This window comes from Salmo salar, chromosome ssa02 (assembly GCF_905237065.1).
Source record: "Salmo salar chromosome ssa02, Ssal_v3.1, whole genome shotgun sequence".
Lineage (NCBI taxonomy): Eukaryota > Metazoa > Chordata > Actinopteri > Salmoniformes > Salmonidae > Salmo > Salmo salar.
Genome location: NC_059443.1, coordinates 23,210,837 through 23,217,295, shown reverse-complemented (window position 1 = coordinate 23,217,295; position 6,459 = coordinate 23,210,837).

Genomic DNA, 6,459 nt, shown 5'->3' with positions numbered 1-6,459 from the left:
GTGGAGAGAGCGGAGGAGCGGGGTGACGTGAGAGAACTTGGGAAGGTTGAACACCAGACGGGCTGCGGCGTTCTGGATGAGTTGTAGGGGTTTAATGGCACAGGCAGGGAGCCCAGCCAACAGCGAGTTGCAGTAATCCAGACGGGAGATGACAAGTGCCTGGATTAGCACCTGCGCCGCTTCCTGTGTGAGGCAGGGTCGTACTCTGCGAATGTTGTAGAGCATGAACCTACAGGATCGGGTCACCGCCTTGATGTTAGTGGAGAACGACAGGGTGTTGTCCAGGATCACGCCAAGGTTCTTAGCACTCTGGGAGGAGTGTTAAGGAGGTTAAAAGGACATTATTCTCCCAGAGCACTGATAATCGCAGAGAGATTCAGGTTTCATAAGAGAAATCAAGAGGACGGGGAATCAATCTCATAGTTGGTGGCTGTATTGAAACAGTTATCTGAACACTGTGAATTTGGGTGATCAATGAGTGACACTATACGCGATAGGTTAGTTAGTGTGTGGCATGCGCAGCGAGGCAATACAGAAACGCCTTTTGACTGTGAATAACTTAACATTGTAGAGAGCAATAGAAGTACGTACATCAGTGGAAATGGCAAATAAAGATGCACAACAGCTAAGTGCATTGATCCAAGTGCATAAGGTGTCTAGGGAGTTACAAAAAAAAGACAGGAGGTGGCAAGCCATGCTATCGCTGCAGGAAACCAGGTCACCAAGCAGAGGAGTGTTGGTACCAAGAATTAGACTGCAGAAGTTGTGGAAAAAAGGGTCACATCGAATGTGCATGTAAAAACAAAAAGACACTATCAAACAAAAGTACTGAACAAAGGAAAAACGACTTCAGAAAGTACAAAAAGAAAGTGCATAAAATGGAACACACAGAGGATGAACAAAGTGAGACTCTGTCTGAAGGGGAAGAATCTTTGCATGTTTTGTCCATTTCAGACAATGGACACGGATACTGGGTGACATCGCTACTGGATGGAAAAGCAGTACGGATGCAAGTGGACACTGGAGCAGCCGTATCTTTGCTGTCTGAGGCTCTATACAAGGAGAAACTACATCACCTCACACCACAGCCCACAAAGATGACGCTGAAAACATACACTGGTGACATTGTTCCAGTGAGAGGAAGCGTGATTTTTACGGTGGAGCTCAACAAACAGAAGGTAAAGCTACCAATCTACATCGTGAAAGGCAACCATCCAGCATTGCTAGGACACACATGCCTGGAAAAGACCATACTACACTGGCAGGATATTCACATGGTTGCAAAAGAGGACACAAACCTACAAGGGATATTGAGGAAACACGTGGATCTGTTCAAAGGAGAACTTGGCAGTTTGAAGGACATAATAGTTAAACTGACCATGAAACCAGACAGCAAGCCAAAATGCTTCAAAGCTAGATCGGTCCCATACGCCATAAAACCAAAAGTTGAAACTGAGCTAAACAGACTAGCCGAGATTGGAGTATTGGATCCAGTGAATGTTAATGAATGGGCTACACCCGTCGTTCCAGTCCTAAAAAAATATGGATCACTGGTGATTGTGGTGATTTCAAAGTCACCATTAACCCAGTCTTGACTGCTGAAAAATATCCACTAACTCTCATTGACTACCTCTTTTCTGGTTTAGCTGGAGGACAGTAATTCAGTAAGATAGACTTACGTCAGGCATATCTACAGATGCATGTGAACCAAGAGTCACAAGAACTGTGACTCACAAAGGACTGTACAGGTATCGGAGGCTTGCTTTCGGAATCACCTCAGCTCCGCCTTGTTTCAGAGAGCTATGGACCAGATACTGAGCGGGCTCACTGGGGTCCAATGTTACCTCAATGATCTACTCATCACCGGCAAAGACGAGAAGGAGCACCTGAGAAACCTGAACAAATGAGAGTTTTTCCTGCCTTCTGTTGAGCACCTGGGCCACGTCATCCACAAGGAGCGATCGAAGGTGAAGGCCGACGCTCCATCCCCACAGAACATGAGTCAGCTGAGATCATTCTTAGGACTACTGACATACTACGCACAGTTTGTGCCGAACCAAGCTAAAATGTTATAGCCACTGCATGAACTTTTGAACAAAACCAAACAGTGGAAGTGGACAGACAGATGTGAGGAGGCCCCCAAGAAAGTGAAAACAGCCTTAGCTCAGTCAGAGGCCCTATCCCACTTCAACCCCAACTTGCCATTACAATTGCCTTATGGCATTGGTGCTGTTGTCTCACACATCATGCCATCAGGTGAAGAAAGGCCAACTGCTTTCAAATCATGGACCTTAAGTAAAGCTGATAGCAATTATGCAATTATTTAACCTTTATTTAACTAGGCAAGTCAGTTAAGAACAAATTCTTATTTACAATGACTCCCTAGGAACAGTGGGTTAACTGCCTTGTTCATGGGCAGAATTACATATTTTTACCTTGCCAGCTCGGGGATCTAGCAACCTTTCGGTTACTGGCCCAACACTCTAACCACTAGGCTACCTGCCGCCCCAGATAAAGTGTGAAGCACTTGCCTTTGTGTTAGGTTTCAAGACATTTCATCAGTTTCTGTTTGGCCAACGAGCCACACTGCAGATGGACCATAGACCTCTCACCTCCATCTTTGGTCCCAACACTGGAATTCCGTTGCTCGCAGCCAGCCGCATGCAGGAATGGGCATTATTGTTATCTGCTCACCAGTACTATATCAAGTACAGAAGTTCTGAGCAGCACTGCAATGCAGACAGCCTCTCAAGGCTTCCCTTACCGGTCACACACACTGAGCACTCGCAGGCTGAAAACTTTTACTTCAAGGAAGTGATGAACATCTCAATTTCGTCGGTCCCATTGAAAAGGTTCACCCACACTGATCCAGTGATGTCTGAGGTTGTGGACATTGTCACTCGTGGGAAAGGAGGAGAGCTGTCAGACAGCCTAAATACTTACCTTGTGAGGAGAAACAAGCTCACAGTTGAGTCTGGATGCCTGCTATGGGGCATTCGAGTCATCATACCGCCGCCACTGAGAAGGAAGGTGCTTGAAGAACTCCATTCAGGGCACTTTGGCATGGTGCGAATGAAGGAGATTGCACGCAGCTACTTTTGGTGGCCAGGTTTGGATGCAACTATCGAAGTCAAGGCCAAGTCATGTTATGCATGTCAAAAGATGAGGAACATGCCTCAGCTAGCGCCACTACACCCATGGGACTTCCCAGAGGAGCCTTGGCAGCGAGTCCACATAAACAATGCAGGCCTACTGGAGGATCGTATGTTCTTAGTGGTAGTTGACACACACAGCAAATGGCCTGAGGTCACAGTGATGAAGAGCACCTCAGTGGAGAGAACCATCGAAGCGCTACGGTCAATCTTCAGTCACTTCGAATTGCCAACGCAACTTGTTAGCGATAATGGCCCGCAACTGGTGTCTGAAGAGTTCCGGTCATTCATGGAAGCAAATGGAATTCAGCACATCAAGTCAGCGCCGTATCACCCTACAATGAACGGCCCCGTTGAAATATTTGTCCAAACAATGAAGCAAGCTTTAAAATAATTTCAAGGGATCAGCTCCCTCAATAGGCACCTAAACACCTTCCTTTTGACCTACAGAAACACCCCCCATGCTACAACCTAAGTGACATCCGCATCAGCCATGAAGAAAATACAGCTTCACACGTGACTCGACCTCCTGGGACTACCAAAGACTAAACAGGTTGTACTGTTGAAGTCGGAAGTTTACACATACACTTAGGTTGGAGTCATTAAAAAAAAATTTCAACCACTCCACAAATTTCTTGTTAACAAAGTATAGTTTTGGCAAGTCGGTTAGGACTACTTTGTGCATTACCAGTGTGGATCTGTAACATAACGTCCATAATAAATACATTACATGTTTGATTGTCCGCTTAATTGTGTACTTTTAGTAACAAAAAACATGTTAATAAAAAGGTAGATAACACAATACTGTACTGCAACTTAATGAATTAAAATATAATGACAAGGGTGTCCTCTGATAGGGGTGGGGTCTATACTAAATTGTAAATACACTTTTTTGTGTACTGTATTGTCAATTATGGTGCCAAACAGGAACATAAGCTGTGTACTTAAATGCTTTGAATGATGTAAAAACAGTATAATTCAGATTGACATTCATTTCTCCATCAACTCGATTGTTCTTTGTGTCAAGTGTGACCAATAATATGTTGATATGACCTAATGACACTCAGCTAATTAATTCCTACAAAGCTGGATGATGGTTCTAAAAGATTCTACAGTGATGTCAATGTTAGAGAAGGATTATAAAGCAAAGATGTTGATTATATATAATACAGTTTAAGTCAGAAGTTTACATACACTTAGTTTGGAGTCATTAAAACTCGTTTTTCAACCAATCCACAAAGTTCTTGTTAACAAACTATAGTTTCGGCAAGTCGGTTAGGACATCTACTTTGTGCATGACACAAGTCATTTTTCCAACAATTGTTTACAGACAGATTATTTCACTTAAAATTCACTGTATCACAATTCCAGTGGGTCACAAGTTTACATATACTAAGTTGACTGTGCCTTTAAACAGCATGGAAAATTCCAGAAAATGATGTCATGGCTTTAGAAGCTTCTGATAGGCTAATTGACATAATTTCAGTCAATTGGAGGTGTACCTGTGGATGTATTTCAAGGCCTACCTTCAAACTCAGTGCCTCTTTGCTTGACATCATGGGAAAATCAAAATAAAGCCAAGACCTCAGAAAAAAAATGTAGACCTCCACAATTCTGGTTCATCCTTGGGAGCAATTTCCAAACGCCTGAAGGTACCACGTTTATCTGTACGAACAATAATACGCAAGTATAAACATCTTGGGACCACACAGCCATCATACTGCTCAGGAAGGAGACACGTTCTGTCTCCTAAAGATGAATGTACTTTGGTGCGAAAAGTGCAAATCAATCCCAGAACAACAGCAAAGGACCTTGTGAAGATGCTGGAGGGAACAAGTACTAAAGTATCTATATCCACAGTAAAACGAGTCCTATATCGACATAACCTGAAAGCCCACTCAGCAAGGAAGAAGCCACTGCTCCAAAACCGCCATAAAAATTCCAGATTACGGTTTGCAACTACACATGGGGACAAAGATCATACTTTCTGGAGAAATGTCCTCTGTTCTGATGAAACAAAAATAGAACTGTTTGGCCATAATGGCCATCATTATGTTTGGAGGAAAAAAGGGGAGGATTGCAAGCCGAAGAACACCATCCCAACCATGAAGCACGGGGTTGGCAGCATCATGTTGTGGGGGTGCATTGCTGCAGGAGGGACTGGTGCACTTCACAAAATAGATGGCATCATGAGGGAGGGAAATTATGTGGATATATTGAAGCAACATCTCAAGACATCAGTCAGGAAGTTAAAGCTTGGTCGCAAATGGGTCTTCCAAATGAACAATGACCCCAAGCATACTTCCAAAGTTGTGGCAAAATGGCATAAGGACAACAAAGTCAAGGTATTGGAGTGGCCATCAAAAAGCCCTTATCTCAATCATATAGAAAATTTGTGGGCAGAAATGAAAAAGCATGTGCAAGCAAGGAGGCATACAAACCTGACTCAGTTACACCAGCTCTGTCAGGAGGAATGGGCCAAAATTCACTCAATTTATTTTGGGAAGCTTGTGGAAGGTTACCCAAAACGTTTGACCCAAATTAAACAGTTTAAAGGCAATGCTACCAAATACTAATTGAGTGTATGTAAACTTCTGACCCACTGGGAATGTGATGAAAGAAATAAAATCTAAAATAAATCATTCTCTCTACTATTATTCTGACATTTCACATTCTTAAAATAAAGTGGTGATCCTAACTGACCTCAGACAGGTAATTTTTACTCTGACTAAAAGTCAGGAATTGTTTAAAGCTGACTATAAATGTATATGGCTAAGGTGAATGTAAACTTCCAACTTCAACGGTATATAATCTCAAATGATTTTAAATTGTGCTTCATTTAAAAAGTCCACTATCTTTATCAGTCAAAGCCTGCAAAGCAATAGAGGGCAACATTGTTAAAAGGCTCAGTGAAGAAGAAAAAAACACACAGCTTCCTTATTAGTGTTAGTGGAAGTGGGGTTTGTGCTACAAATAGGGAAGTTTGGTCATTTGTTCCTTTGTGCAGTGATGTAACTCATGAATACATGTAATATTTTTCCTCATATCTTCCTGTCTTGTCTTCTACACTTATTTGTGGAGAATGACCTTCAGTCAATCACCGACATTTAAAACATCAGAAGAGACGGAAGACGCTGCAGTAATTTCTCTCACCATTGCAATACTCAATGGAGAGACTTAAAGGGGCAATCAGCATTTGAAACAATATCAAAGCGTAATCTATGCCCTAAAAAGCTGAGGGATGTGGGTGGAAAAATCAACCAGTCTCAAATTCATGAATGGATGCAAGGTCTGACCATCCATGATG